Consider the following 7,597-nt stretch of genomic DNA (forward strand, 5'->3'; position numbering starts at 1 on the left):
AACGCCTCAACTTCGTCTGCCTCAAGAAGGAGGCTAAGAAGGCTGGACAGCCTTCTCCTGAGCTGGACATCACGCCAACTACCTCAGAAGATGAGGAGAATGAAGAAGTGGCGGACAGCGCTAAAGGCGAGGAGGAGAGCAAAGAAACGTCTGCCGATGATGCGTCCCTTCCTGCCTCCGAAGAGCTTGCCCAAGGCCAAGACCTAGCTGCTTAGAGCCCAGGACGCCCCATTATATCAACTTTTCATTTTTCTGCCCTTGTTAAACAATTTTTGATTTGATTTAAATGCCGCCTTTTTTGAGCGGATTTTTAATTAATGTTGATTGCCGCCTTTTGAGTGGTGTTTATAGCTGTTTCATACTTAGAAAATTCTTGCAATTTTTCATATTTTATTTCTTTCGTACGAACCTAGGGGTATGCCCCTTTATTCGGCGTTCGCCTAGTCCATATTCTGATTAGTTTGATTGACTTGGTAGTATTTATGCTTTAAAGGGTATGACTACTTAGCAAGTTAATCAAATCATAGTGATGATTGCCCTTGGGCTAGGCGATACGCCGAATCAACAGATTATTCGGCCATTTAATTGGCTTTATGTGAGTCGTCCGTTGAAACTATCGCTCGGACATACTCAAGAAATTTTAAGTATTATCTCAACTTAAAATATCTAAGTTTGGCTGGGCTAGAATGCCTAGGTATGCCCTTTCCCCAATTGGGGTAACTTGGGATACCTTACCTTTACCGTCCGTCTAAATGAGGGACAGACGTATACCCGTGAATTAAAGTTAAGTCAGTTTTTTTTTACTGCCCTAGCGACCGGGTTACTGTGTTGCAGGCAATCTCGTAACCTTGCTCACTTTAGCAATCTTGTATAGCCTTTATAGGCCGGGTTGCTCTGTTGCAAGCAACTTAGTTACAGGTTTCACTCGGCGTTTTAGCTCTAACCATGAAAGTGCAAATAAGCATAAGTAAAATAGCGAAATAGGATAGCAATGTTTGACTTTTCATTAATTTGTCAAAATTACACTGTTGTGGCAGTACGACTCTAATTACATTGCTCGGTCAATAGACCTAGCTGTATATACAACTTTTTGGCTTAGTACTAAGAAAAGACTTAAACATAATATTTTTTCAGATTGTCAATATTCCACGTTCGTGGAATCTGGAAGCCATCTATGGCTTCAAGACGGTATGTGCCATCTCTAACTTCTTCCCTGATTCGGTACGACCCTTTCCAATTTGGGGTCAATTTTCCATCCTCATTGGCTCGGCCAACAACTTCCATTTTTCTGAGCACAAGATCACCTATCTTCAGCGGACGCTTAGACACTCAGCGATTATATTCCCTTGTCATCCTTAAACGATAAATTTCGTGTCTAAGCGCCGCATTGCCCCTAGCCTCAGGAAGAAAGTCCAGGGCAGTCTTCATAGCCTCCCAATTGGCCGACTCATCATACAACATTACCCACAGAGTAGGCTCGTACATCTCAATCGGGAGAACTACTTCAGCCCCATAGACCAAAAAGAATGGAGTCTCTCCCGTGGAGCTTTTTGTTGTTGTCCGTATGGACCATAATACTTTAACCAACTCATCGGCCCATAGGCCGCCCGCTTTTTCAAGCTTACGCTTGATTCCATTTGAGATCAACTTGTTGTACGCCTCAACTTGGCCGTTATCTTGTGGTCAGCCGACTGAAGCAAAACAATGAGTTATGCCCTGGTCTCCTAACCATTCCTTGAGCTGGCGCGTTTCAAACTGAGGTCCATTGTCGAATGCCATTGACTGAGGTACTCCGTAACGAGTTATTATACTCTTCCATATGAAGGCTGACACATCCGTCCACTTAATACCCCGGACGGCCTCAGCTTTGACCCATTTGGTGAAATAATCCACGACCACTAGCACATAACGTCTTTGGCTGGACGCTGGAGTATACGACCCTAGAATGTCCATACCCCATTTTTCAAAGGGGATGGGACTACTTATGGCCGATAAGCTGTTAGGCGGCCGATGGATTAAGGTTGCAAACTTCTGGCACTTGTCACATTTTTTCACCATTTTCATGGCGTCCGACTTCAGGCTCGGCCAGTAGTACCCCAAATGGGTGGCTTTTTCTACCAAGGCTCGTCCTCCAATATGGGAACCACAATGCCCCTGATGGAGGTTATCCAACACATCATACCCCCTCTCTAGGGTGATACACTTATGATAGGGCTTCACAAAAGCCTTCTTGAATAACTCCCCATTCTTCATCTTGAACCAGACCGCTCTCCTCTTCATCATCCAACTCTCTTTAGGATCGTCCGGAAGAATTTCATCCCTTAAGTAGGAAATAATTCTGTCCATCCAGGTTGAACTTCTATCTATGATTTGAACAGGCCCGGCATCAATAATCCTCCTCTCTTTTACTTCCTAAAATACTGATCTAGGGGTGTCACATGATGCCAAGGAAGCTAACTTGGAGAGCGCGTCCGCTTGATAATTTTCTGAACGAGGAAATTGTCGTAAAAAAAAATATTCTAGGCCCTCGGCCTCTTCCTTAACCATCTGCATGTATTTCATCATGGCCTGCTCCCTTGCTTCAAAGCCACCATTGACTTGGCTGACTATTAGCAGAGAGTCCGAGCAAACTTCAACTTTGGTTACCCCAGCCGCCTTACACATTCTAAGGCCGGCCAACAAGGCTTCATACTCAGCTTCATTGTTTGACGCTTGGAACTGAAATCTCATTGCATATTCAAACCTATCTCCTTCAGGAGACTGACATATGATACCAACGCCACACCCGGTAGCTGTTGCACTACCATCCACGAACACTTTCCAGTTCTGGTCTTCGGCCGGCTGAAGATCTGGCCGAGTCACCTCAGCCAAAAAGTCCGCAAAGGCTTGCCCCTTGATTGCTTTTCTTGGCTTGAACGTAATGTCAAAGCCTCTCAACTACAAGGCTTATTTAAGCATACGGCTAAGGGTGAAATAAATTCGGTGTAAAACCAAACCGAACTGAAAAACCGAACCGAATAAGGAATGTGGTTCGGTTTTTTGGGAAGGTGGTTCGGTTTCGGTGTCAAAAAAAATGAAATTTGGTTTTCGGTTTAGGAAAATGAAAAACCGAACAAAACGAACCAAACCGAATTAGAGGCCCAACCGTACATAACCCCTGGCCCAAAACTAAAGTTCCCTAGGTATATAAAGCTAAAAAAGAAACCCTAATCACTCTCAGCCTCCCTCTCTCTCTTTCCACCCTTTCTCTCTCCTTTCCTCTTCTCCTCTTTCCCGGATTCCGCCCAATTACCCATTCTCTCTCCTCTTCTTCGCTTTCATTGTCTCATTCTCCTCTTTTCTTTTCGTTTTTCTTGTCTCTCCTCGCCACCATTAACGAAAATATCGAGGTTTTGATTAATAAAATTCGAATTCGCTTCACCATTAACGAACACCATCAACTAAATTAAAGGTTTTGATTTCGAACACCATCAACTAAAGGTTTTTCATGTCAAATTCGACTATGAAAACTCTAGATCTAGAGTTTTCATGGTCGAATTTGACCATTAAAAACCCAAATTCGACGTTTTTTCGGTGGAATGTGAGGTTTGTCCTCTTTTTCTTTCTTTTAATTTGGTTTGTGTTTTTTTTTCTACTAATTTTTGTCCAATTTTTTATGATATTTTGGTGATTTTTATTCCAATTTTTAGTTCAATGAAATTAGGGTTTTATCTTAAATTTTTCAAAATTATAGCAATTCGATATTATAGTAATTTTGTCTAGGAATGTTTGCGGATCTGGGTTAAAATTTGTTTAATTATGTTTATATAAATGGGTTTGGTTTGGTTTTGTTTGGTTCGGTTTTAATTGGTGTGTTTTGGTTTGGATTTTTTTGCAAAATTTGATTTTTATGATGTTTGATATGAAAATTCGGTGCGGTTCCTTTTTTTTTAAGAAAACCAAAATTCAGGCGGTTTGGTTTGGTTCGGTTTCAAAGCTAAAGTGGTGCGATGTGGCTTGCAAAATCAAGAAACCGAATTATGGTGGTTCGGTTTCGATTTGGGCAAAAAACCAAACCGAAAATCGAACTTTCACCCCTACATACGGCCACTAGCCTCTAAGGTTGTAAATGGCTTCTTCAGAGGTTGGTCTGTGTAGACCACAATTGAATGTGCTAAGAAGTACGGCCGCAGCTTCTTTGATGCCATATACAATGCTAGTCCAAATTTTTCAACAGGGGGGTACTTAAGCTCGGCGTTGTGAAGTACATGACTGATAAAATAGACTGGGATCTGGTGGCCATCGCTTTCAGCAAGCAAGACGACACTTAGAGAGTGTTCGGAAATGCGAGATAGATGAATAACTTCTCATTCTTGAGTGGACTGACGAGCCGAGGCAATGTATGCAGATGGCTTTTTAGCTGTACGAAGGCTTCCTCGACCTCTTCTGTCCACTCGAACATGGCTTTCTACTTGATAGTTTGAAAGAAATAACGGCACTTATCCCCTGACTTTGACAGAAATCTACCAAGTGCTGCTAAACTGCCGGTCAGCCTTTGCACTTCCCTGATCGTCCTTGGTGACTTCATGTCCAGGACGACTTGAATTTTTTCAGGGTTGGCCTCAATTCCACGTTGATCAATAAAAAATCCGAGAAATTTACCGGACTCAACACTAAAGACATATTTCTTTGGATTTAACATCATCTTATGCCGCCTGAGCTCGGTAAAAGTTTCTCGCAGATCCTTCAGATGATCGGCCGGCTCTTTCGGCTTGACAATCATGTCTTCGATGTACGCCTCCATATTCCGGCCGAGATGATCTCTAAAGAATGTATTAATTAGTCGCTGAAAGGTAGTAGGGGCATTCTTGAGGCCGAATGGCATAACTTTGTAACAGTACAACCCCTGCTCAGTTACGAACGTTGTTTTCTCTTGATCTTCTTCCCATAGGGGAATTTGATGGAATCCGGAGTATGCGTCCATGAAACTCATCAGGGCATGCCCGGCCGTCGAATCAACCAGGCGGTCAATTTTGGGCAAGGGAAAGCTATCCTTAGGGCATGCCTTGTTCAGATCTGTGTAATCCACACACATTCTCCAAGTTCCATTCGGATTTTTCACGAGAACTACATTAGCTACCCAGTCTGGGTAATAACATTGCCGAATGAAATCGGTGTCCAGCAGCTTCTTCACCTCGGCCGCGGCCGCATGATTCCTTTCCTCTCCATGATTTCTCTTATTCTATCTGACAGGTTATACCAATGGATTCACGGCCAGCTTATGCACGGCCAGGTCAGGACTTATTCTTGGCATCTCACCAACTTCGAATGCAAATACATCTTTGAATTTTCTCAGCAGCTGAACTAACTCATCCCCAAGCATACCCAAAGCAATAGTGCCTACACTAACCGTCCGACCTGGTTGATCGGGGTCAAGCACTATATCTTGGTGACTGCCGGCCGGCTGGGGCCTTAACTCTTCTGGTCGGCCGACAATCATTAGCTGTTATGCTTGCTCTATCTTGGCCGCCTTGCGCTTTCGGCCGTCCTGGTATGCAGGGAGTGAGGTTCCTTTTTCTTTTGGCTCGGACGATTTTGGTCCGCGTGCGGTAGGCTTAACGGCCAACTGATTACATTCCTTAGCCATTTTCTGACTTCCTTGGATCGTTCCAATTTTTTCGTCCGTCCTCTCGAACTTTAGCAGCATTAGATGAGGTACAATAACTGCCTTAGTTGTATTCAGCGTGGGACGGCCGAGTATGACGTTATATCCAGTCAGCTCTTTTACCACCAGGAAGCGGACATCCATATCTCTTCCTTCCCCTTTTTTCCCAAAGCGAACGGGTAGGTCTATCCGCCCAACTGGGTGGATAACATTCCCCCCCAAATCCTACCAACGGGTGAGTGATGTCTTGAAGAGAATCCTCTGGGAAGCTAAGATTCTTTGGGGCGGCCAAGCTGATGATGTCGACCGAGCTACCCGTATCTATCAATATTCGTCCGACCTTCAAGTTGGCTATTTTCATAATGAATACCATAGGATCATTGTGCAGGGCTTTGACCTCCCCCTGGTCAGCCTCACTGATGGTTACTTCAGGAAAGGGTTCGGCCTTTACGGCATCCGTTAGCATTACCTTTCCCAAGTTCCAGGCGTCCTGCCTGATCCCTTTCATGGTTGGGCCGCTTGAGGCGAAACCTCCTGATATCAAGGCCACAAATCCTGAATCAGTGCTATTCCCATCATCTTCCTTGTCTTTGTTCTTATCATTTTTCTGTTTCTTCTCGGATAAGTTATCTGTCCGTGTGTAGGTGAACTTGGACTTCATCACATAAGAGTTCAGCATGCCCTTCTCGGCTAGCTTGTCCAACAATCTCTTCAAATTGATGCAATCGTTTGTGTCATGTTGCACATCCTTATGGTAATGACAGTACTTGTTCTTGTTCCTGTACAGAGCCGGGCCTCTCAGCGGTTGGGGCTTTTCAAACTCAAACTTGTCTTTGATTTCCATCAGGATGGAGTAACAGTCCTCGTTGAACTCATATTGGGGCTCGTACATCTTGGCCTTCTTGGATTTCTGCTGCTGGCCGAGTCTTTTTTTTCTTTCGGTCGGCCGAGTCTTGCTGAGAGGGTTGCTTCTCAGCCCCCTTGGCCGGCGCTTCTGATTTTGTGAGCGAACAAAAGTCCGCCGCCTCAATGTAAGCTTCGGCTTCCTGTAAAACACCTGCGTATGACCGAATCTTTTTTCTTACCAAATCAAACTTAAAACCATTATGCCTTAATCCCCGGAGAAATTCAGAGTATGCCATTTCGTCCGGAAGATTATGAATTTTGGGTCTTTTCTTATTTAAATCTTTGGACATACGAGCGTAGTCCTTCATTTTTTTCCTTGCACAATTGTTGCCAAGTTGAGACTTGTTTTTCTTGGTGGAATGTTGTAAGAGAAATTCCCTACAAACAGCAAACTGAGGGTGGTAAAACAATTAATTCACCCGGCCGGAAGGCTATTGAAACAATCCTGCGCCACTCCTTTTAAGGTGGCCGGGAAGCATTTGCACCATGAAGCATCATCTACACTTTGCAAGTACATCAAATTCCTATACGAAGTGATATGCTCCTCGGGGTTTCCCGTACCATCATAGGCACCCAAGAGTACGCTCTTGACTTTTTTTTGTTGAGGTGATGTTAAGATATCTTGCGAAAATGGAGGCGGCTTATCCCCAAGGGTCAGCAGTCGCATCTGCCAGTCAATTGGCTGTGGCTGCGCGGACGGTCCAGCCAGGTAGGGAGTCTGACCGTACGTCTGTCCGTATGGCCCATATTGTCTGAAGACTTGGGGACTCGGCTGCATCAAGCCATTGAAACCCTGGGGAGGTTAATATTGAAGTGATTGAACTGGAATAGGAGTTGGAGTGCGGACAGCTTGACTTCTGCTGGAGATAGCTGTGTTGGTATGCTGGGAGAAAGAATAATTTGAGAAATCATCCGGCATTGTTGGGGTTGAGGTCGTGTCCGAGTAAGCGGCACGTTCCCACTACTTATGCCGAAGGTAATCCCTTGTGTCCTTCCACCGTCTAGACGGCTCAGGCTCTTCTCTTCGAGGTTGCCTACTCCTCCCCC

This window comes from Chenopodium quinoa, unplaced genomic scaffold (genome assembly GCF_001683475.1).
Source record: "Chenopodium quinoa cultivar QQ74 unplaced genomic scaffold, ASM168347v1, whole genome shotgun sequence".
Lineage (NCBI taxonomy): Eukaryota > Viridiplantae > Streptophyta > Magnoliopsida > Caryophyllales > Amaranthaceae > Chenopodium > Chenopodium quinoa.